Source organism: Molossus molossus, unplaced genomic scaffold, assembly GCF_014108415.1.
Source record: "Molossus molossus isolate mMolMol1 unplaced genomic scaffold, mMolMol1.p scaffold_m16_p_16, whole genome shotgun sequence".
Classification (NCBI taxonomy): Eukaryota; Metazoa; Chordata; class Mammalia; order Chiroptera; family Molossidae; genus Molossus; species Molossus molossus.
Genome location: NW_023425351.1, coordinates 53,331,850 through 53,358,487, shown reverse-complemented (window position 1 = coordinate 53,358,487; position 26,638 = coordinate 53,331,850).

The following is a 26,638-nucleotide window of genomic DNA, read 5'->3' as shown; positions in this document are numbered from 1 at the left end:
GTAACTTGAATTGGAAGATCGAACTCCCAGTGAGGAAGAAACCACAGTGAGCTGAGCGCCACAATTACCTTCACATTCTTCTGTAGTCACTGGCTGTCTCCTAAACGGCATAATACACTTGATGAGACTGCAAGAAACTCCCCCAAAACAGGAAGTCAGGAACAGAAATAAGATTCACTGTCTCTACATTTAACATTTATTTATATAACATCCTGATGATTCAAAAAGAGGAACAGCATAAAAAAGAAAAGGTGCAATAATATTGGAGAACTAATAAAATATGTAATGACTATAATAATTACAAAATAAAGTTTTATGAAACATTAGAATAAGTAAATTTTGCAAGGTTCTTTAAAGTCAATATACAAAAATAATTATACATTGCATATAGTACCAACAAATGGAAAAACAAAAAATCAGAGAAATGCAAATTAAATCCAATGAGAAACAAACACCCACCAAAATGTCTACCGATGTCACCCCCAAAAAATTTAATTAAAAATAAAATTCAAAACCAAGTGTTGATGTGCAGCAACAGAAATTCCCTTGTTTCTGATGGAAATCCAAAATGGCACAATTGATTTGGAATATTGATTGACCTTTTTAAAGCAAAGATATGTAAAAATAATGACTCAGCATTTCCCTATTTGAATCAGAAATGAGCCTTATGTCCACCAAAAAAGCATTCAAGAATATTTATAATGGCTTTATTTGTGATAGTCACAATTTGGAAACAACCATCAATAATAGAATAGGTTAATATATTGTGATATATTTGTATACTGGTATATTACAGAGAAATAGAAAAAAGAATAACTTCTAACATGCACCTTAGATAAATTTCATAGACATAACTTTTAGGAAAGTTATTCATATAAGAATTTGTAATCGGTAATTTCACTTAAATTCAAAATAAGACTAAAGTAACCTATTGTGAAAGTCAGAATAATGATGACCCTTGTAGGGTTTACTGATTGGGAGCCTTCAGGTGCTAGAAACATCTACAGTCAGCCCTTGTTTATCATGGTTAATCAGTTCCAGACTTTACCGTGATAAATGAATTTCCGCCAAGGAGGATTCTTTATTTATATACTGTACTATATTTGGAAAAACCATGATAGAGTGAAGCTGTGAAAGTCGAAGCATGAAGTGGCGCGGGATGACTGTATATCTTTATCTGGGTGGTAACTGCACATGTATATACATATATAAAATTTTCCAACTGTGCACTTTAAAAAAAAATTATGGTTTTTTAATCGAATTAAAAATAATTAGTATCCAAAAAGGTTTATGTAATATTTATTCATTTTTTCATACTCAGGTTTATATATGTACTACACTTTCACTCTGGTAACGTGGTGGAAATTCGGTTGGCGGGAAGAGACAGACTACATGCACTCAGAGGGTTAGAAAATGACTGTATAATGTGCACTGGTGCTGACCCAGTGCAGTCACCTCCAAAGGCTGAGCCCCGTGCCCAGGTTCCAGCCGCCTTTTATACATGATAAGCTTCTGGTATTTGGGGGGCTTTCTAGTTCTGCTGTAGTTTAGGTGGTTGGCTGATGTAAGGGGCAAGCGGGATTACAGAAGCCAGGGGCGGGGTCTCTGCACTGTGAGCTATGGGGGTTGTCTGCACTTGGCTTGCCTTCTCAGTAAAACATCAAGGAGAGCAAAATGCTGTTATGTCACTACGGTACCACATTGGTTTTATCAAGAATATGAAGAAAAAATGGTGGTAGATCCAATCTAATAAATAAATATACAGACATTTACTGGAACGATCTTGTTGGAATCCTTGAACTTCAGCCCACTCATAGGTTATTGAAGATTTTCATTACAAAACTAAGTCCCTGGATTCCTTTAGTTTGATTTCTCAAGAAATGTCTTTCTGACCCTCTACCCCTCCTGATACTGAAGCATCCAAGGGTTTTTCCCAAGTTCCTCCTAAAAGAGACAAGTGAATTGTTTTGTAAATATCAAATTATGAATACAAACATCTCATTTTGCTTGTATTTTCCCCCCAAAGTAGTAATGGAATACATCTACATAAACTTTCCTTTAGCTCCAAAAAGGTCATTGTATTTTTATATTCCCCTAAAGATTTTAACTGAAATATTTAAGACTGTTCAATTGAATAAAATGTATGCATATTACAATATTATAAAGAAAAGGAAATATATGCTTTCTGTCACCAACAACTTATTTCAAAAAGAAATGAACAGAGTGATAATGAAATGAGCAAAACTGATCAAAAACACAAGAAACTATAAACTTATTCATTCACTAAGAATTTTCACTCCCCCCCCCCCCCCCAATTTGCAATGTAGTTTTTTTGGTAAGTTCTCTTCTCTCTCACATTTTCTTTATAAACAAAGACATTTATTCCTGTCATTGATTTAGCTGGTGTTGGTAGAGTAGTCTATGTCTATGGCAAAGAGCAACTTTCAGTGGCTGGAACAAATTTTAACCTGAACTCATTAGCACTGTACCAGCACTCACCAAACAACTCACAGCCAATAAGATGACAACAATTTCTGCCAAGAGTTACTCACAATAAAAATTTTTAATACAGCAGAACCAGAGGACATAGAGGCAGGTTAGGCAGTGAGGGACGGGGCCATGGGAAGGGAAGGCTGAGATACTCAGAAAGTTTAAAATGACATGGAGCTCAGCACGTAGTCAGGCAACCCAGTACATAGCATACCTGGAGGTTTATTTGGACTCTATATCTCAAAATAAAACTGAAATCAACCTGGCAACTTTTACCTTCAAGGCCAGAAACTCCCAGCTCCCATCTGTAGAGATGCAAATTGGAAGGAGCACAGGTCAAATACATAACAAAAGACCCAGAAAGGCAGGTTTCAGGCAAGTGGGAGAAACAAAAGCAAGCATGGGGTTGCTCCAAGGGCGGTTCCCTCCTCCTCACTAGTAGTCTGGGAGAAGTTGAAATTATCATAAAAAGGGAAGCCACTAAGGCTAGAGGACCTAGGGCTAAACCCAGTTGGAAAACACATCCTTTAAAATGTATGGATATTGCTAAGGCAGAATTTTGAGAAAGGACCAATCAGAGGCTAGCAAGACATATATCTACCCCTAGAAAACAGAGCCCCAAGGGCAGCCCACTTGGGTCCTCTCCCTGCTGCAGGGAGTCTGTATATTTTTCAAATAAACTTTCCTACCCCTTACTCTTGGTCCGTGAACTCATTCTTTGATTTCTCGAGACATACCCCGATCACCGCTATGTGGTTCATTCAGAGTTTTCAGTTTTTATTGATGGAAGATACTATATGGAGTGAGATTATTTGTTTAAATGAGAAAGAAATTGATGTTCCTATAGATTAAGTCTGTAAAGGAAGGAATAAATAAAAACAATACAAACAGATATGATTATAAAATAAAGATCTGTCTAAATGGAGAAGTTTAAAATTTTCTAGGGAAGAAAATGAGACAAGTGGAATCCTGGAGACCACCAACAACAGCTTTGGTGATAACGAGAAAGGGGATGTTTCACGTAACAGCAAAGTCATAGAGCATGGCTGATAGGAAAGAGATTCACATTCATTGACTATCTTCTATGTGATACATATGATAAAAAAAAAGAAACATTATGCAAGGAGAGAGGAGTGTTTTAAACAATTAGCAAAGCTCTTTACCTCAATGGAAAAAAATATTTTAAATCTCTATGTCAGTGCATGTATTTTATTTTTCTTCATAGAATTATTAATTTACTAATGAGGTGACATTAATTTAATATACAACATATTTCTTTTTTGAGGGTAATACTTTTCATATTATTTACTAACTTTTATTGCTTTTGAAAAAACTAAAATTTAATCATAAAATTGCAATCTAAAATAAAAAAGGATCTAAATAAATTAATTAATGCCCAAAGATATAGCCAAAGTTTATCTACATTTAAAAACTGATATATTCTATAAATAAGAGCTATGCATTACATTTCAGTTAATAAAAATACAATAATAATTGGAAGAGGTAATGATTGTGAGCATTTTATGAGCTAAAATAGTGTATGTACTTAACATGCATTATTCTTTTATTATTGAACTAACATGTTATCCTTTGAGGTAAGTACTTCTCACAGTTGTGTTTTCTAGGAGATTAGGATGTGGGAAGTATAACAGAGAGTTCTCTTGATAAATAAATAAATAAATAAATAAATAAATAAATAAATAAATAAATAAGTAACATGTAGAAGGACAGGAAGGAAGCAGGAAAGAATAAGGGGAGAAGTTGAGCTGATACTCATATTTTCAGCTAAGGCTGAAATGGCATTTCAGAATTGCTTCCTTGGGGTGAGGGGAGGGGACTTGGTATCCACACAGGGACAAGTAATTGGATGCCTCTTCAGGGGACTTGACTTGGGCAAGGTGATTCCTTTCAAACAAAAAATTCCCAGTAACTGAGAGAAAGAAAAGATACAAGATGAATACTAAGTTCACACTGGTTATTTATCCATGAAATTTTCTGACAGCGCTACAGGGAGGTGGAGCCAGAGCACTGAGTGAAGGAGGCAACAATCTGATGGATCTGCTGCAGCAGCTGAAACTTGTTTTCCAGAGAGAAGGGAGCAGCTCAGAAGAGGGGCCTAGAATTGAAGGTGGTGAGGACGGGTTTCCCATAGTTTATTTGGCTAAGAATTGAACTGCATATAAACATTAGGCCATGAAAATGGAAAAGGTATTTAATATAATATAGTGCTGGCCCTGCCCGGTTTGCTCAGTGGTTAAAGCATAGGCCCAAGGACCAGAGTCACAGGTTTGACTCTAGCCAAGGGCATGTACTTCAGTTACGGGTTGGTCCCTGGCCCTGCTTGAGGTCGTGTGAGAAGCAACTAATTGATGTGTCTCTCTCACATTGATGTTTCTCTCTCTCTCCCTCCCACTCTATCTGGGAAAAAACAAAACAACAACAACAAAAACCTATATATAGTGCTGGAATTCTGGCCCAACAGAGGGGAGAAACTATTAATTATCAAGACACTTGGAATAAACATCACAACTTAGGAACAGAAGTACTAAAGACCAATCCTAAGAATGGCTAAATTAAGACATGGAAAGAAGGAAAGTTGTCTGTAAATTAACAGCTTACAAGAAAAATTTCAGCACTGGTAAAATAAAGACAGCATGACCCAGATCCTTAATATAATCCAGATGGGGAACAGAAGTCAGAGAAATTTAAACAAATCTTTGTGATGTGTTTTTAAAAATTAATGAACAGACCTTCACTAATATGTAGAAATATATTTAATGGTCTAATGTGCATATCTTATAATAATAACAGGACAGAGCAAAGGGCAGAAAAATAGTTGAGGATATAATTGCTAAAAATTTTTTTTACATTTTTAGTGAAAAAGAAAAAAGCAATACAGATACCGGAAGCTGAGAGAACTGAAATAGGCCCAACAGGGTAAAGCAAACAAGCAAAAACATAAGCAAAATGAAAGAGAGAGAATAGAGAATAAAAAAGAAAGAACAAAAATCAACTCAGGATCCAATATCCAGCAAAAATATGCTCCATAAATGAGAAGGAAATAAAGTCATTTTCAGATAAATAAAAACCAAACACTAGTAAAAATAATTTCTGATAGAAAACTGACTCTACAGAAAATAATGAAAAGACCTAAAAAGTATAAATATATGGATAAGTGTAAAGACCAGATTTTCCCCCTTAATTTTCTCAAATGTCAATATCTGTTTACAGTAAAAATCACATTACTATAACGTGTGATTTTTAAGTATATAAGAATAAAATCTAAAATAAAACCAAAGGAGAGTAGAGAAAAATGAAATTCTGTATTCTTGTAATATGTTACATTTGTAAAGTATGAATTGTGAAGAATAGTGTAAACTAGTAACATAGCATTTTTAATTCCTAAGAATGAACATTTAAAAAAAATTTTTTTTCCTTTATTGATTTGAGAGAGAAAGTGAGAAGGAGAGAGAGACAGAAACATCGATGAGAGAGAACATCTATTTGCCACCTCCTGCATGCCCCCCACTGGGGATCAGGCCCACAACCTGGGCATGTGTCCTGATTGGGAATCGAACCTGCGACCTCTTGGTGCATGGGTCAACGCTCAAACACTGAACCACACGAGATGGACAAAACTGAACATTTTAATATCAAGTCTAACTACAAGAAAATCCAATTAAAAGAAAATTTAGCTAACAGGACAATTGTGGATATACCACGGAACAAAGAGCCAATTTTTAGCCCTGGTTGGTTCGGCTCAGCGGTTAGAGCTTCGGCCTGTGGTCCAGAGAGACCCAGGTTTGGTTCCCGGTAAGGGCGCATACCTCGGTTGCTTGTCCCCGGCCCCGGTTGAGTCATGTGGGTGGCAGCCACTCGATGTGTCCCTTTCACATTGATGTTTCTCTCTCTCTCTCTCCCTCCCACTCTATCAGAACAAAAAATAGAAAAATGTCCTCAGGTGAGGATAAAAAAAAAAGAGCCAATTTTTAAAATGAGGGGAAAAAAATAAAAATAATGTGGAATAGAGAAATATAACCAAGTTGGGCAGATAGAAAAAACGGCAAGATGGTACATCAACATCTATCAAAGACCAAATTAAATTACATAGAGTAAATAACTCAATTAAAATGTTATGAAAATAACGATGCAAAATGTAGAATAACCATTTGTAAACTTTTAGGTAGTTCTAAACACTTCAAACATAGACCTGTCCCATCTTCCAAAAATCTACTCTTACGTGTATACTCAGAAAATCGAATACGTGTCCACAAAGTGATTTAAATAAGAATTTTTACTGAAGTTTTATTCATTATAGCCTAAACTCAAAACAGTCTGTCTCTCAATAAACAAATTTTGGCATATTCATATAGTGTTTTAGTACAGAGAAATAAATGAGAAGAATGAACTGTTGACATACCTATCAACATGGACAGTTTTAGAGCATTAGACTGAATGGAAAAAGTGAGAAAGAAAAGAGTACATGACTGTGTGATTCCATTTATATGAATTTCAGTAATGGCAGATGTAATCGATGGTGAAAGAATCAAGAAGAATGGCTATCTCTGGGGAAGAGTTTTTATTAATTGGGAAGTAGCACCGAACCCTGGAGTTATCTGGGTGGTGACATGTATGTTACTTGTTTGGTTTAATTTTTCCTATCCAATTGTGGAGGATTTCTATTTAATCATTGGCTGTTAGTGTTGTTATCCATTTTGCTTTCATAGGTATTATTTATATTTATTTCTATCCTAACACAGTCATCCCTCATCACTTCGCACTTAGACTTTCATAGCTTCACTCTATCGCGGTTTTTTCAAATATATTCATTAAAAAGTTCATTGAGACGGTGAAAATGATACAGTGCATGCTCGGTTGTCTGAGTCAATCACACACCCCTGTATTACAATTAAAATTAAAATTACTGAACGTATGGACTGTAGGCCTATGTATTCGCGCTCCCCAGGACTCCTTCGACGCCAGGTGCAACCGCTAGAGTCTGGAACGGATTAACCTCGATAAACGAGGGACGACTGCACTTTTTTTTTTTACTGTTATACTTTCTTCTTTCTTTTTTGCAAACAGGAGGAATATATTATTAAATCAAACCTACTAGTATTTCCTATGTTGTTACATATATCATAATATTCTTAAACACTTTTGTTATATAAAACATTTTAATATTTTCAAAATTGGTTTTAGATTTTTAATACTTTTTATTTTTTAAATATAGTATTAAATCACAATATCACAATAAGATGTTTACAATTTTTCTTCTCACTAGTTTAAAGGCTTACTTCCTGGTTTGCCATACTATTATAAGACTAGTGGCCTTATTTGTAGTAATCAATTGTATATTGACAGTGATATCAGAGTACCTATATATACTCGACATTATTCTTACTAAAAAAAGAAACTGATCATTTATTCTGATTCAATGTTTAACAATTCTATTAAAGCCTTAGCAATCATATTTCTCACATTGCCAAGTAACTGAATCAAAGTACTGAATAATGATGTCTTTATTTAGAAAATGAATGCATGTTTACCTGCAGCTTTGTTCCCTATAACGGTACCTTTGTTGAGAAGGAACTGTTTTTAAATCAGATCTTCACGGTTGGAATAACCAAATATTAACAGGCCCTTGTAATTTTCTTGTCCTGAAGCAGTTGTTTTTAACAGTGAAAACTTCCCGCTGTGGCTATTTGAATTCCTGCAGAGTTTCTGTGACACTTACATGCCATCTTCACTCTGAAGAATATATGGGAACTGAAGCTATGGAGGACCCATTTCCAAGTTAATCACTTATCTTCAATAAAATACCAGTTAAGCTTTGAAGTACTCTAATGCAGTTTGAGAAATTGTCATGAAATACATTTTTAAGCATTATGCAACATGCTTTTCTTTTAACAGTAGCCCAGAAGTACTTTTGAAAGCTTCACGGCATTGAAGTTCAGAACCCACGTGAGGCCCCCATCACGTCACGGTGGGATCCCTGCCGCAGTGCACTCTGAACATCTGTGAACCACCAACACTCATTTGTGAAACATAAATATCCTCTATTATCCTATACTACTAGGACTCACTTCTGTAACACATTTGTGTAAAACTTTGCAAACAGGTCTTATCAAAAAGAGGATTTTTGGAAATTCCATATGACAAAATACTGGATCCCACTCCCATATTAAAGTGATAGTGGAAAATATAAATGTGCATATAATTAATAAAATTAGAAAAACAGTCCTGTGACTATAGATTATATGTAAATATTAATCTTTCTCGCTCTTTATGTTTGCTGTGAAACATTCTGGATATATAAGAGAAGTCTGTGAAGTAGAATTAAAAGGTCGAATAATTAGAAAAGACTTAGGCTAAATAATATTCCATTATTCCACTAACTTTAGAATATATGAAAATAAACAGTATTTTTTAAACACTCATGCTTTCAGACTGAACGTCATTCATAGTAGTCATACGCAAGACTATTTGAGATACTTTAGAATGTACTTTTCTGCAACCAATGGCACCTCACACACCCAAAACTTGAGCCAAATCATTTTCAGACAATGTTATGACTCTTTCAGAACTGGGATAAAGAAATAAGGTTTACGCTCAGTAGACTGTAATATTTCAGAGGTTACAACTAGAATTGGGATCAGACACTAGGAGGGCAGCAGAAAGAATGAATGAAGGACACAATCAATCATGCTACAGTTCATGGATGATACTCATTCTGATTTTCCAGAAGAAGGCATGGAAAAAGAATAAGATAAAAGGTGATTTTTAAAGCCCCATTTCTGAATAAAAAATTCTATAAAAGCAAACATCTTTCTTGAATTTAAATAAATTTTCATGGCATTAACTCAAACTCTCACAAGTAGACAAATGGAAACTTACAGCAATGAAAAACCTTACATGACAGACTATTAGTACCCTCATTGAGTGAGGATTAGGAACTTCCCAAAAGGCAATCTTCCATGAAAAAACTATTATAGGCATAATAACTTGAAAAGTAGAAGTAAAATTATTTCTATTTGTATGATCACATATCTAAATTCAAGAGAATCAATAATAAATATAAATATTATAGCAGACTATAAAGCATATTAAAAATAAATTGCTAGCCCAGCCTGAGTGGCTTAGTGGATTGATTGTCCTCCCATGGACTGAGAGGTCCCAGTTTGAGTCCCAGTCAGAGCACATGCCCAGGTTTCGGGCTCAGTCCCTGGTGTGGGCCATGCAGGAGGCAGCCAACTGATGTTTCTCTCTCACATCAATGTTTCTATTTCTCTCCCCCTTTCTCTCTCTCTCAAAAAAAATCAATAAAAAGATATTTTAAAAAATTAATTAATTTCTAAAAAATCAGTTAGAATAACTAATTATAAACTTCTATTTGTAATAGTAACAACAGCTAAAATGCTAAGAAATAAACCTAACAAGAAATGTGGGGAAAAAAACTTACTGGAGCAAACTTTGAACCAATCTTTACAGATTCAAAAGTAGACTAAAATATCCTTTATACTTGAATAGGAATTAGCAATCTCAAAAAGACATTAATTCTGCTTATTAATCTCACTCATTCCTATAAAAGACCATGTTTAAACCTGGGGTTAAAATTTGATTCACATTTGCCCTGGCCGGTTTGGCTCAGCGGTTAGAGCGTCGGCCTGCGGTCCTGAGAGACCCGGGTTCGGTTCCCGCTAAGGGCATGTACCTCGGTTGCAGTTTGTCCCCGGCCCTGGTCGGTTGTGCAGGTGGCAGCCACTCGATGTGTCCCTTTCACGTCGATGTTTCTCTCTCTCTCTCTGTTCCTCTCTCCCACCCCCCCCACACTCTACCTGAACAAAAAATGGAAAAATGTCCTCTGGTGAGGATAAAAAAAAAAAATTTGATTCACATTTCATATAGAAAAATGAATACTCAAAAAGAACAGGAAAAACATGAAAATAAAAATTGAGATGATCTGTACCATGTTTAGTAATTAGAAATATGATTATGACATCTATTCATTTTATAAATTTAATAATTATAATGATACAATAAAGAAAATAATTATAATAAAATAAACAAAATAATTAATTTTAACAATAATTAAAATAGCACAATGAAAATTTTTTGAATGAAAACATAATATTTTCAATGAATAAATAATGTATAAATGACCTTAAAATATGTCATACTGTAAATCACTGCTTGGTTATAAATTATTTGACCAAAAAAAACAAAGGAAGAAATATCTCAAAATACAAAGCAAAATGTTAAGTTAAACCTATAATATATTAAAAACCAATACCAAAAATTTAAGAAAGAGAAAAAAATGCAGAAAGGATAGAAATAAACTAATGATAGAAGGAATTTTTTCTGAGTTAAAGAATAACTTAAATCTTTAAAGTAAATACTTTGTTCTATGCAGAACTGATGAGTAAAGACATACAGTTTAAAAATATATATATTTAAAAAATCTAAATCTTGACTGTCAAATCTAAAGAAAAAAAGCTCAGCAGGAAGAGCAACTCATCTGCCATGAATGTAGGGTCAGACAATTGGACTTCCTGGCACATCCGCCATCTAGAAGATGGCACATCATAAGCTCCGCCTCCTTGTGTACAACTATTTAAAGTCATAAATAATGTAATATTTTTATACTTTGTTTAAAATGGTTGTTGCCACCTTTAGACTAAGGAAGTTAATTGTTTTCATTATATTAAACATGGACATTGTGTAGGTAACAAAGGTAGGAGGAAGAGAAAAAAGATGGAATTGAGTGGCCTGACTCAAATAGCTTCACATGATAAGAGATAATCTAAAAGTTCTATCTATAGCAGATGGAAACAGAAATAAAAGGTATCAATAGCTCTTTAGGACCACAGAGTGACAAAAAGAAAGAAAACAGTGATGAAACTGTTAGGAATTTAGAAGTGAAAAATCAATGGACGCTATGTGACATTTTATTTGAAGATATAAAAAAAATTATGATCAGAACTAAATACAAAAATAAAATACATAATTACATATTCTTAGGAGTGAAACAGGGTGTTTGGTGTCACACAGATCTTGGTTAAGATTTGACATTTTATGATGGTTTGTCGTGTAGTAGGTGCAGATTGAAAGATACAATGAGAATACACAGAACAATAAATTTGTACCTAAGAAAGCAATTAGAACAGTAGATGGCTCCATTATAAAAACACAAATATTTAAAGACTAGAAAGGAATAAAACACAAATAATACAATTCTAAGGAAACCCAAATGTATAAAATAGTAAGAAATGTATAAAATTGGGAGGGTATAATGAATGTTCTTTTGTTTTTCATGGTTAAGAAGATTAAGTGATTTTAAGTTGTTAATTCTTTTAATAGTTCATAGAATTAAAGTTATAGTAATAAATGCCTCAGTTTATTTGGGTGACATTGACAAATAATATTGACATATAATATAGAAAAATAAATATATAATAATACTCAGAAATACATATATAAAAGACAAGGGGAGTTTATTAACTTTTCCACAATTTTGAAGTTAAAATAATCAGAGTAGGGATATGTAGACAGAAAAATAAGATTTTATACCAAAGGTTATGGAAATTCAGTAAAGAGCTGCCTGAAAAATTATTGGGTTTTCTATAGGTGTTTGGATATAAAGCAGCACTTTGAAAACAGCAAATCTGTTATTTCAATTTTAAACTTAAATCAGAAGACATTACAAATAATCAAACATTTAAGTTAAAATATCACCAAAGTTAATGTAGAATTAAAGATTTGGAAGTGTGAAAGGCTTTCCTTAGAAGGCATCAATACAAAACAAAACAAAAATGATAAATAATAGTCCTATTTACACAGAAAGAAATTAGGGTAAAGAAAAGTTTATTTGTCCAGGGACACAGAGATAAGAGAATTAGCTTAGCTTGGGTCCTAATCCATTGTTTGAATTTATTTACGACATGCTAGTGTTAGCATCATAATTAAAATTATGCCCTTATTAGTATTAGCTAAATGGAGGTCTTCAAATAACATCACAGTTATTAAATAGTCCTTAATCAAGAAAATGTTCTTGATGTATTTAGGTTCATTAGGTTGCTGCAAATGGTTTAATTCAGTTTGCTAGTGAACCAAGTTAATGACATAATGATCACTGACCTTTCATACTTGGTATTAATTGATTCTTCTTCTATATTTGCATAATATTCTGACTTGATTTTCATTAGAAGATTTATTTTGTCAGACTTTGTATTTTAGGGACTTGAGTACATAAGTGGTTCAGTCTATGGTAAGCCCGTTAAGAACAAAGAGTGTAGCTTCTTCATCACTGCATCCCTATAGTACATAATGAGTAACTTTAAATTGAATTATTTTATACATATAAATATTCATTACACAAGTATTCTATTTACTATGCTGTGTCTACATTATTTAAATCAAGAGGAAATCTTAGCATAGTTGTACACAATGAAGTGTTTATAGGGCTTACTTTTGTCTATGTATTTTTAGTACTTCATAGGTTATATAATGATGAGTGACTACATTAAAGAAATTAAGAAATGAATAAATATAATTATTAGGGGCATTTATACTGTTACTTTAAAAAATTTTTTTTTATCCTCACCCAAGGACATTCTAGCCTTCATCTTCAGATAGAATGAGAGGAGAGAGGGAGGAAGAGAGAGAGAAACATCGATGTGAGAGACACACCGACTGGCTGACACCCGACACAACCCCAACTGAAGCTGGAGACAAACTGCAACCGAGGTATGTGCCCTTAGTGGGAACTGAACCTGGGACTCCCTGGACCATGGGCCGACGCTCTAACCGTTGAGCCAAACCAGCCAGGGCTATACTGTTTCTTAACAACAGGCAGCAACTTTTACACTGTCAGTGATGTTGTAAATATCTTACTCAATATCTAAAGTGATAATTAATTTCTACTTATATGTATATAGACTCATAGTGAGTGAAATTAATTTAAATATATCTTTTAAATAATGCTTATATGTTGATCCCTAGGAGCAACACTTAACAGACATCTTTTAGAGATTAATACAGTACATAAGTACAGAATATCATCAATCACTTACTCATACCACTTGAGCATATTTTCTCTTTTATTTCCTTTTCTTCTATTTTATTTTAAACTTCTAATTATGTGCACTAAATTTATTTTAAAACTCATTAGTTTTAAACTCATTGCTCACAAGATGGAAAGCACTCTAATACACCAAACAAATATTTTAGGACATATGCAGAGATGTTGCACAACTTTTTATTTCAGTTGTTCACATTGTAAGGCATATTCAAGGTGAAAAAATGTTGGATGTAAAATATTTAGAAATGTATGTAAAAATTAGTGATTAATTTGTATAACTTGAATGTATTTAACGGTAATTTTATGTTTATATAAATCCATTAGTTTACCATATTTAAAGGAAGTTAACAATCGAAATAATTCTGTGGTACATATATACATTGTAATACTACGCAGCTGTCAAAAAGGACTGTTAGCCCGTGAGAGAGCATGGAGGGACCTGGAGAGTATTATGCTAAGTGAAATAAGCCAGTCAGAGAATAAAATAGAAACAAAGGCATGGAAACATGGAACAGACTGACAAATCTCAGCGGGAAGGGGGCAGGGGGAGCAGAAAGAGATTAACCAAAGAATTTATTTTTCCCTCACCCAAGGACATTTTTCTATTTTTTTGTTCAGGTAGAGTGGGAGGGAGAGAGAGGGAGAGAGAGAGAGAGACATCGACGTGAAAGGGACACATCGAGTGGCTGCCACCTGCCTGACTATCTGCAACCGAGGTACGTGCCCTTAGCGGGAACTGAACCCGGGTCTCTCTGGACCGCAGGTCAGTGCTCTAACCGCTGAGCCAAACCGGCCAGGGCAACCAAAGAATTGATATGCATAAAAGCATAACCAATGGACACAGACGATAGGGTGGTGAAGGCCTGGGGTGGGGCAGGAACCAGGAGGAGGAGGGCAATGAGGCAGCAAAAGAGGGGTCATCTGTAATACTCTCAACAATAAAAATAAGAAATTTTTATCTGAAGGAACAAAAAATAAATAATTTAATCCTTTCTTGTACTACCTACTTCCTATTTGTCTTCTCCTTTATAAAGTTTCTATCCCAGTTCCTAGTTCTATAATATTTACTGATAGATTGAGAAGCATAGTCACACCGTTGGGGTTTTTGTTTGTTTAAATGAACATATTCCAACCCTTCTTTTTTATAAATTTGTAGTAGAGATGATGGTACAATTGTCCTTTACTTGGACAAGTCTAGGGTTCAATTTTGTAAATTAGGCGTTTTCAGGAGCCTTATCTAATCTATATAGACTTTAATAAACTTCAAAAATGTTTGGAAAAAGATGCTCTTTAAAAACGATCACAAAGGACACTTTTCAACTATGAGAAACGGTCGGACACCGAGAATGCTGAGAAATCACACAGGTACACGCTCGTCTTGATGTCCAGTCATCAGCTGTGACTCTTCGAGAAAATGCACTGAATCACCAGCAGAGCGTGTCAGCGCCAGAAACAGAGCAAAGCTGTGCAGATTGCACCCAGCGCTGAATCAATGCTCCACCGGAAAATGCCATCTGAATTTGGAGGGGACAAAAATGAGAAAAAAAAAGGAAGGCAGGATGATGATTTCACTCCAACCATCACTGGGAGGACAGTGGGCACTTGAGCCCTTCCTGATAAAATAAGTAATCTGGAATGAAGTGTTCTTATGAGAGAGAATATCCCTTTACATTTCTTTCCCCTGTAGTGACTGGAAGGCTGTGGTGAAGGTAGAAGCTACCAGAGCATGATCCTCCTTTTCCAGAAGGAACAGAGAAAGCAGGTGTGGTGAATTCAATAACAATAAATAGTAATGATGGGAGAGTCAGAAAGAGGTCGCAGGAGTGTTATCAGGTTGGAGGTAGCCCAGGATATTGAATTCTGGGCCTAACGGAGATAGGAATATTGTGTTGAAACAGCAGGAAATCTTTAGAGAAAGTTTTGATATCCAGCAAAGCCTGGAAAAGATAAACAAACAAAAAAAAGCCTTCTAGAATAGCACAACAATAAAGAAAACTACAACTAACCAGATGCATAAGATCTTCAATTGCTAATTTATAAAATATTGGCATGGCACCATGTTTTAGGCCTGGTGTTGTGATCTGGTCATCATATCACACTCATTTTTTCCTCTATAAGGAGTCTGTTTAGGTGCATTTTCTATCCTTTCCTGGGAGAAAAACTCTGGCAGAAGCATCCTGCGCTCATGACTGAGCTGCTATGATTTGGGAGCAGCATTTGGAGGCTGAGCCTTTTTCTCTCTGAAAGTGCTGGGATTCTTTTGCAGAGATCTTCCTCACATCAGTGAAGAGTTCTGTGCAACAAGTATTAAGTCGTGGAATTCTTGACTTAATTCCAGTATTTGCTATTAGATTTTCCTCCTTCCCTGTACAACCTCCTTGCCCCACAAAGACAATCACACACACACAACAAAGAGAAAAGTTTATATGGTGTTTCCTGAATAAAATAAGGTATATTAAAGGCAGTCTAAAAATGTCATGGCATGTATTTTAAGCAATTACTTTAACCAGTGCATTTTTGCTAAACTCAGATTATACTATATATACACAATCTTGTTAACTGCTTATCTTCCCTGTATTTGTGTAATTGTTTATTCAGACAAAATAAACATTTAAAAACCACATTATATATTGTCATTTCCTCTGCAAATAGTCTATGCATGCTCATTTTACTTGGTAGTTGGCAACAATTAGATTTTTGTTCATTTTTTTTTAATTTGCTAGATTAAAGTCAATTATATCTCACTGTTTCAAAGCACAAAGTTATCACGAATTAGAATGACGTTATCTAAAAAGCAGCATAAAATCAAAGAGCAAAAACAGGCATAGAAATAAATACCTACTTTTTTCTCTCCTTCCAGTGTCAAGAGTAATTGGTTTTGTCTTTGAAACAAAATAATACATTTCTGAAGCCCCATTGTTACGATACAGTCTGATTTAGAAAACTAACAAACTGGTAGGTTAAAAACAAAATGTACATGTGCTTTTCTGTAAAATATAAGGATATGTATATTTCTTTAAAACAATCATCAAAAGCTTTAAATTGGGTGGTATAGTTTGATTCAAAATAAATTCCAGCACAATTCTAGCATGTTGTAGGCACTAAAATAGATTTTTAGTGTACAATTTGCAAGTTACAAATTTTCTTAAGATACTACATTACAGAAAACTAATATTGCTATTTCTAGTTTTTAAATCATGCATTGTTTTTTACATTTATCTTTATTGTTGATAGCATTATTCTGTCCCTGCCCCCCCCCCCATCAGCCCCCTTCTCCCCACTCCCACACCACCTTCCTTCCCCACTTTGTCTGTGTCTATTGGTTATGTTTATATACATATAAGTTCCTTGGTTTCTCTCTTTCCACCCGCCAATCCCCTTCCCTCTGAGGTTCGTTTTTATTTATTCTCATGTGATTATGCCCAAAACTTGTACCTTGCAAAAAGACAAGCTAACATATTTTAAATCTATTCTACAGGAAAAGAGTCAAAGTTACATATATTTTCTTAGTAATTAATGCTGCAATTACACATATTTCCTTCCCCCTGCATTTGGTTGTCCTTTACACTTGTCTTCGTATCTATTCCAGTGAGATTGCCCTCTCTCATTCTTTCATATAGCAACATCATTTCTATCATCTATTCCACTTTGTTTATTTTCTTCTTTTTCATTTAGGTATGACTGAATACAGTGAGATGGACACAGCTGAAGTATGTAGTTTTATGAATTTTGATGAATACATAAACTCATGCGTCATATTTAACCAAATTAACACAATATAATCAAAATACAGAAATTTCTATCATCATGGAATATCCTCAGTCTACTTACAATTACAATAAATGTATTTTGTTTTTTTTATTTGAGAATTGCATATAAAAGGAATAATAGAGTAGATGTTATTTTTGCACTTTTTTCATGCTTTTTGAGATTCACTGATGTTCTTTAATGAAGCAGATTTTTTTTTTATTATTCAGTAGTATTCCATATTATAAAAATACCTCAATTTATGGCCCTGTTCTCTGTTAATAGTCATTTTGATTATTTCCATTTGTTGTTGTTGATGAGTAAAGCTGCTATAGAACATTCTAGCACAGACTTTTTTGTGAAGAGATTATATATACGTGTATATATATATATATATATATATATATATATATATTAAATCCTCATTGATTTGAGAGAGAAAGAGAGAGAGAGAAAGATCAATGTGAGAGAGAAACATCCATCAGTTGCCTTCCATATGCTCCCCGCTCCCCAACTAGGGACAGAACCTGCAACCTAGGCATGTGCTCTGCCTGGAGAATAGAACCTACTACCTTTTGGTGTACGGGACGATGCTCCAACCAACTGAGCCACCTGGTCAGGGTTATGAATATATATTTTTAATGTCCTTTGGGTAGTACTTAGGAATGGAACTGTTAGACCAGAAGGTAGATGAATGCTTATTTTTATAAAAAAACAAACAGCTTTCCAAAAGTATTAATTCATTTTACATTTCCATCAGAAATACTGGAGAGCTCATATTGCTCCCCATCCTTGCCAAAACTGGATGGGTTTGATATATTCAAACTATTCTAGTGTGTGTGAGGTGGTTAGTCATGGTGCTCTGTTCATTTTCTAGATCACTAATACTGTGGAGCACTCTTGTGTGTGCATCTGTCTTTCGTATCTCCTTTTTCAGTATGTGTCTTTTCAAGCATATTCTTAATTTGTGGAATTTTTTTGTATTGAGTTTTAAGAATTTGTGTATATTTAGATATAAGCTCTTTGTCAGCAACATGTGTTATCAATACTGTTTCTCAGTGTGTAGTTTGCATATTCTTTTCTTTGACAGGATTTTTAAATGAGCAGAAGTTACTAATTTTGATGGAGTTTATTTTATAAATTTTTTTTTTAAGTTTAGTGTTTCAGTTTTCCTGTGGAATCTATGTTTATGACAAGATTGCAAAATTTTTTCCTTTGTTTTCTTATAGAACCTCTATTTTTTTAGCTTTGTGTTTAAAAAATGATCCAGTTCAAATCATTTTTTCCAATATGGCTATCTGTTATCCCAGCAACATTTCTTGAAGATACTTTTTTTCTCCGCTGAATTTCTTTGGTACCTGTTTTCTGGACTCCACACTCAGTTATTTCTTTGAAAATCCCAAGCCTATAAACACTCTCTTGATGACTGTAGTTTTCTATTAAGTGTTCAAATAGGTAATGTAAGCTCTGCAACTTGGTTCTTTTTCAATATTGTTGATTTTGTTTTCTTAATTGATACATTTATTAAAAATATAAACTAATGGTCCTGCACTTAAATGTTGTGGTGGTTATGTGCTGGCTTCCATAAAACATAACTAATTATAAGGAGCCCTTTAAAAATAGACTCCAGACAGAAGTAAAAATGTCAACAGAAATGACTGACAAGATAGGCCCACTGCAGACATAATTCCCTCATATAATTAATACTTGCTAGAAAATGGATTTGACATTGTTTACAGTTACACCAACATTCATGGAGACTGAATATCACTGACATAAGAAATGTCTTCATACTTCCCAAAGAGTTTTCTATTTTAGCTATGGAGGTCAGTTACCAGAACCAAACTTGTTCTTAATGTAGAAGTTTTATGTCTATACTTTAAATCTTTTGCAAATAATCTAAATTGTCCTTAACAAGTGAAAGAATAAATAACATGTATTATATTTATATTGGAAAATTTTACTCATCAATAAAAAGAATGAATCTCAAAAGTAACATGCTGAACAAAAAAGTCAAACACAAGAGAAAGTACTTAATGATTATAATAAAATGTAGAATATGAGTTGTTTTCTGAGCTGATGTATTGGGATTTACAAAAAAAGTGGCATGAGAAAATTTTCTTGGGTAATGGAAATGTGCTGTATTTTGATTGGAGTGGTAATTATATGACAGCTTTCATTTGTGAAGTTCATTTAAATGTGTATACATAATATGTGCATTTGTTAAGCATAAATTGTATGACAGGAAGATTTTTAAAGTTACCAACTGTAATTTAGATTTGTCTTATTTTTTCCTTTATTTCTGACAGTTTTGATTTTATCTATGTACTTGGAAACCTTTTAAGTACATTCACAGTTAGAGTCTGTTTTATTGATGAATTGACACCTACATTATCATTAATGTATATCGTGTTTTAGCATAATTTAATTTAAAGCGGGTTTCTTGTGGATAGCATTTAGTTGGGTCTTGCTTTTTATCTTTGCTTTAACCTTTAGTCAGAATATTTAGTCCATTTATATATTTTTAAGCTCTTAATTGTGAAACAATTGCTGATTTACATGTGGTTCTAAGAAGTAATAAAGGTAACTCATATAAACATTTCACCTAATTGTCCCAAAAATAACATCTTGACAACCATATCACAACCAGGAAATTGATATTTATAAAATCGATTCACCTTAGTCATAGTTCAGCAGTTTTTCATACTTGCGTGTGTGTGTCATTGTGTTTGTATTTCTTTCTTGCAAATGTATTACATATGTAGATTCATGTGACTACCACCATAGTCAATACCGAACAGTTACATCATGAAGATCCTTTATATTATTGTATTATACCACAGCTACCGCTTCCCTCCCTCCCTCCATAAAACCTGTTCCCCACCTCTAGATTCAGTCATTTCATGAATTTTATATAAATGGACATGTACAGTATGTAAATTTTTGAACTTGACATTTTTACTCGGCACAATACCCTTGAGAACCATCCAAGTTGTGGCAAATTGTGTCCCTTTTACTTTTTGAGTAATATTCAGTGCTAGTCTGTACCATCGTTCATTTAATTTTCACCTGTTGATATTTGGATTGTTTCCAGTTTGGGCATATTATGAATAAATGGTATCCCAGTGCAGGTTTTTGTGTGAAAATAAATTTTTATTTCTGAGGGACAAATGTCCAGGAGTACCATTATAATAACAGATTTAGTTTTTTAAAGAAGAAACGTCCATGCTCTGTTACAGAGTGAATACCATTTACATTCTCACCAGCATTTGGTATCATCACTGTGTGTGTGTTTGTTTGTTTGTTTGTTTGTTTGTTTGTTTATTCATTCATGTATTCATTCAAGTCATGTTGATCAATGTAGAATATTTTATTGCAATACCATTTTCCTTTTCCTTATGGCTACTTACATTGAATATCTTTTCATATGCTTATTTATAATCTGTTATGTCCCTCTCAGGGAATTGTCTGTTGATAAACTTTTCCCATTTTCTAATTGAATAGTTTGTATTTACTATTACATTCTGAAAACATTTTGTGTGATCTAGATACAAGACTTGCAGAGTGTGGTTTGCAAATACTTTCTCCCAGTATGAAACTTGCCTTTTCATTCTTTTCACAGAGTCTTTTGTGGAGTTTTTAATTTTAACAAGGTCCAGATTACCAGCTTTTTCCTTTTCATGTATTTATTTTGGTGCCTATCCTAAGTGTTCTAGCACCACTTGTTGAAAATATTGTTATCTTTCCTAAACTGAATCGGGCGTGTGTGTGTGTGTGTGTGTGTGTGTGTGTGTGTGTGTGTGTTTTGTTTGTTTTCTGCATCTTTGTCAAAAATCAGTAGTGAAGTCTATTTTTAGAGTTTCTAGTTTAGTCCACTGATCTTTATGTTTGATCTCTCCACCAACACCATAGTACTTTGATTGATATAGCTATTGGATAATCATATTATTCTGTTAATTACTCAGTGTGATTTGTCCCTTTTTATTACATTTTTTTTCCAAGAATTTTTAGCTGTTATTGAGCCTCTACCTTTCCATAAAGATTTTTTTACAAAAAAAACAATAGCATAAAACAAAACAAAACAAAAATACCCTGCTGGAATTTTTATAGAGATTGTATTAAACCTATAGACAAATTTGGAGAGTTCTGATATCTTCAACTATATTGAGTCTTCTAATGTATGAACAAGGTATATATCTACTTATATTTCAGACAATTTTTGAGAAAATAAGACAAATCAAATTATATTTGGTAACTTTTAAAATCTACCTGTCATACAATTTATGTACAATAAACAAACATACTTTGTGTATACAATCTTCTTGATCTTCCATTGGTATTTTTAGCATACAAGTCTTACACAATTTGCTCAGTGCATAAGTATTTAACATTTTTGGAGTGACTGTAAATTATACTGTCTTTTTAATTTAGGTTTTCATAAAAGTGCTTTCTTTAAAATAATTGTAAAAAAATCAAGAAACTAAAAATTCATGTATTATATTTACCGACATATTTCACATATCTTATGTTTTTATTTTTATTTTTTAAAATTAGTTTCAATTTTAGCCCTGGCCGGTTTGGCTCAGCGGTTAGAGCGTCAGCCTGTGGTCTGGAGAGACCCGGGTTCGGTTCCCGCTAAGGGCACGTACCTCGGTTGCAGTTTGTCCCCAGCCCTGGTCGGTTGTGCGGGTGGCAGCCACTCGATGTGTCCCTTCACATCGATGTTTCTCTCTCTCTCTCTGTTCCTCTCTCTCCCTCCCACTCAACCTGAACAAAAAATGGAAAAATGTCCTCGGTGAGGATAAAAAAAAAAAAAAAAAAAAATTAGTTTCAATTTTACATCATTGTGTTTAAGCCTAAAAAATTTATTTTGACATTTTTGAATCAGATGTTTTGTTGGTGGTTTTTTAAAACTTTAATATTTCTGAAAATGCCTTTATTTTTCTTTCAATTCTGAAAGATATTTTTCAATATCTATAGTATTTCAGAATAACAAACTTTCCTCCTCTTTCTCTTCCTATTCCTCATTGTCTTCTTTTAATGCTTTAAAGGAGCTTGCTTGGCTTTCATTGTTTATAAAGAGAAATCTCGGGTTATTTGTATTATTGCTCCCATCTGTAATATGCTCCCTCATCAGTTGTTAGTGAGAATTTTCTTTATATTTGTTTTTCAAAAATTTGACCACAATGTGCTCCAGAGTATTTACATTGTATTTACCCTAATGGAGTTCTTTGAGCTTCCTGCATTTCTGAATTGCTATTCTTCATAATATTTAGAAAGGTGTAGTCACTTTTCGGTTAAAGAGTCGAATGCACTATTCTGAATTGCTTCTTCCTCTGGGACTCTTATTAAACCTACTTTTCATTCAATATTATTGTACATACCACTGAAGCTGTGAACATTTTTTTTTTTTGGTCCTGCATATTCTCACTGTACTTTACAATAGAGCAGGAAAGGAACAGGAAAAACAGAACAAATGGTATCCTTACTTATCATATAAAATCAGTAGATGCTATCTCAAATGGTTGAGAATTATGTATGTTTTATTGATACATTACAAAAAACTATAATCATAAAAAAATTATTTTCTAAAGAATCACACAAAAATGGACCCCCAAGTGGAATATTAACCAAAAGTCATGAAACAGCAAGTATAAGTTAAAATGATATGAGAATTAAGAGCAAACATATTTGTCTTGTGAAAATGGCAGTATATGTTTAGTAAGTGAAACATTCATAGTGAATTGCAAATGCCTGGGTGCTTGAACCAGAGATCCTATCAATGATTATTTTATTTCTAAGAAATATAGGTAAGTATATATTAAACCTAGGTTCTAAATTCAAGTGCTTCTGTCTTTTCTTCAACTAAATTTTAAGTAAAAATCCATTAGCAGATTGTTATTTGACTCACAATAGTTGATTCTAATAATTTTATATTAGTTTCTACTAGGATTAGGACTAGGGAGTTATGTTAAATCACTTTGAGTTCTGTTAGAAGGAGTTCCAAAGATAACTAATATGAAAATGGTCATTAAATTATTACATCATATACCAAAATTATGTAGTGGTTTCCAAAAATTTAGGTGTCAAATCTATTTTTTTCATCTTCCTTATTTACAAAGATATGCATAATATGAGTTGAATAAAAATAATTCTACAAATATAATAAGATATTAGAATGGATAACTGAGAAAAGATACATCATATTTAGCAGTGAAAAATGTAAAAATATGATAGAAAAAAATCAACTCAATTGGTTGTATTTTCTTGTACTTTTCTGTTGTTTTTTCCATTAAAGAATAGTTTATTGATTTTTAGAGAGAGGAGGGAGAAGTGAGAAACACTGATGTGCAAGCATAACATCCATTGCCCCCTACCACGAATTGAGCCCACAACCCAGACATGTGCCCTGACCGGGAATTGAACCAGCAATCTTTCCATGCATGGGGTGATGTCTATCCATCTGAGCCACACCGGGCAGGGCTGTACTTCTGTGCTTTATATTTAGCATTCTTAAAAAATGATTTGTAAAGAATAAAACTTCCTCCACTAAAGAATACTTTTCTGAGCAGTATGCATGAAGAATTTCGACTAATCTGATGAAAGCTATAATAATCAAACCACACTTTGCACGATGTCCCCCTTATTAGCCTTTCAAGTAGTTTCCTTTGCTATATAGCAAGCTTTGGCCAGGTATGGCTTAAAGAAAATTGAATTTATTGTGGCAGTGATGAAAAATTATCTTCTGTAAGAATTATTTAACAGACGGGTCAAAAGAGAAGAAACTAAACAAACAAAAGGAATGGCATAAGAATGAATAAAGAATAAAATAGCATATTAAAAAAAACTAAGCAATAGAAGAAATTTTAAAAACTGAATTAAAAGGCTATACAAAACTGTAGGCATAATGAGCTCTTGTCATTAAAGGTCATTATATTCTCATTTCTTTTATGATCATTTGTGGCATATCCCAGTCTTTAAGGGACTTCAACATATTTAGCAAAAACAGTATATGCAAAATTACAGAAAACTCTTAGCTTTGAAATAATAGCTTATAGGCAATAATAAACCACTAATTATCTTTGGCATAATAGCAATTAGTATGGATTAAAAGTTCAGTCTGACCAAATTTGATTGGCTCAAAGTTGAACTTCATTAAGTATTATATAAGTATTATCATATCTTCCTATATTTTGCCAATATTGAAAACTAGAAAGGGATTTTAATATGTTTTGACATTTCGGTGTTATTCACACACTAATGATTTTGTTAAATCTAGCTTAGATAAAATCAGCCCATGCATACTTAATATAAATGTTTTTTATTATGTATTAAAAAAATAATATCTGTACATGGCAATTTGATTAGTACAACAAATACTACTATGAACATTGCATTAAGGAGTTACTGTAAAGAAACACACACATACACACACACACACACACACACAAATGAGGATAGCCCAGCCAGTGTGGCTCAGTGGCTGAGTGTTGACCCATGCACCAGGAGGTTGCTGGTTTGATCCCCAGTCAGAGTACATTCCCAGGTTATGGGCCAAATCCCCAATGGGGGGGGGGGGCAAGCAGTGTACTGACATGTTTATAACCCCATAATTGATGATTGGTAAATTATTGTGCTGACTTGTTTATAGCTCCATAATTGATGATTGGGAAACTCACTGTGTGCCCTCTAGCTGAACTGTTTTGTAAAAAATTTAATCAACAGAATAGAGATCAAAATAACCTCAGTAAATTGGAATGCTCCCTGACCCAAAAAATTGTTGGGAGCCGGCTACGTGTCTGACAGAGTCCACGAAGCCTGGAGCCTGGAGGTCTTGAGTCAGAGACTGGACATCCTCCACAATCTCAAGGAATTAGGCTTGCACCATGTTTGTGCAGCTCGGGGCTAAGTGTGACCCAATATACCTTGAAATACCTGAGATAACAGACTGGGTGTGCCTGGGTGTTCCTGGGTGTGCCTGTTATCTGCAAGGCAAACTAATTATATACAGCATTAGTGTAGCCCTGGACATTATATCAAGAAGATCCTATTTTTTTATATCATTAAACTTTTGCTGTAAGATATAAAAAGCATGTAATTAAAGCATATCGAGGCTGATCTCCGAAGACTCAGTCACAGGGGTGTTCAGAATCGGATGCTGGCCGGCTAATAAATGGCTCTTATTTGGACTTCAATTCTCTAGTGGTTTTTCTTTGACTCTGTCATACCACAACAGCAGGAGGTGGCCAATCAATGTTCTCTCTCATCAATGTTTCCATCTCTCCCTCTCGCTTCCTTTCTCTCTAAAATCAATTAAAAAACCTAAAAGTAAAAAAATGAGTATGTCAGTTTAAATGAATATTCAAAAGAGTAACAAAGGTCTATTATGTGCCTATGTACCTAAATTAAATTGATGTGCTTTATACCTAAATTAAATCTATGTGCTTTATGAGAGAAATAAAGTAACTATACAAATTGTGAGGATAAAACTGATATAAAAGGCTTTTTGAAATATGTAGATTTTGCATATGCTTTAGAGAGTTGGATAGGTTCTATAATGTAGAAAAAAAAGAGAAAGAAATTTATATCTAAGAAAGTAATATAGACAGAAAACAAGAAATGGAAAAGACTAAAAGTTTTGGGGGCATGTATAGAAAAGAGTCTGGAAAAGAGGGTCATATTCAAAGAAATAGGAGGTAGTATTGGAGAGATGCAATGACACTAGATTATGGATGATATTAAATTAATGACAAATGGTTTGGGATTTATATACTAAAGACTGCATGATAACAGTGAGGAGATAGAGCTGTGTAGGCAGTGAGGGCTGGACCATGGGGAAAGAAGGCTGAGACATGGGGGAAGTTTGAAATGATGTGGAACTCAGAACACAGGCAGGTTACCCAGTACACAGCATAGCTGGAGGTTTGTTTGGACTCTATGTCTCAAAATAAATCTAAAATCAACCTGGCAACATTTGCCTTCAAGGCCAGAAACTCCCAGCTCTCATTTGTAAAGATGCAAATTAGAGGCTCAGAAAGGAACATAAGTTAATTACATAACAACAACAACAACAAAAAACCAGAAAGGCTGGTGCTTTAAAATGTATGAATGTTGCTAAGGCAGAATTCCTTGAAAGGACCAATCAGAGGCTAGCAAAGTGTAATTCTACCCCTAGAAAACAGAGCCCAATGGGGAACAAACTTGGGTCCTCACCCCACTGTGAGGAGTCTGTCTATCTTTCAAACAAACTTTTTTTTGCTTACCCTTGGTCCACGAACTCATTCTTCAATTTTGCAAGACAATGAACCCGAATACCACCCT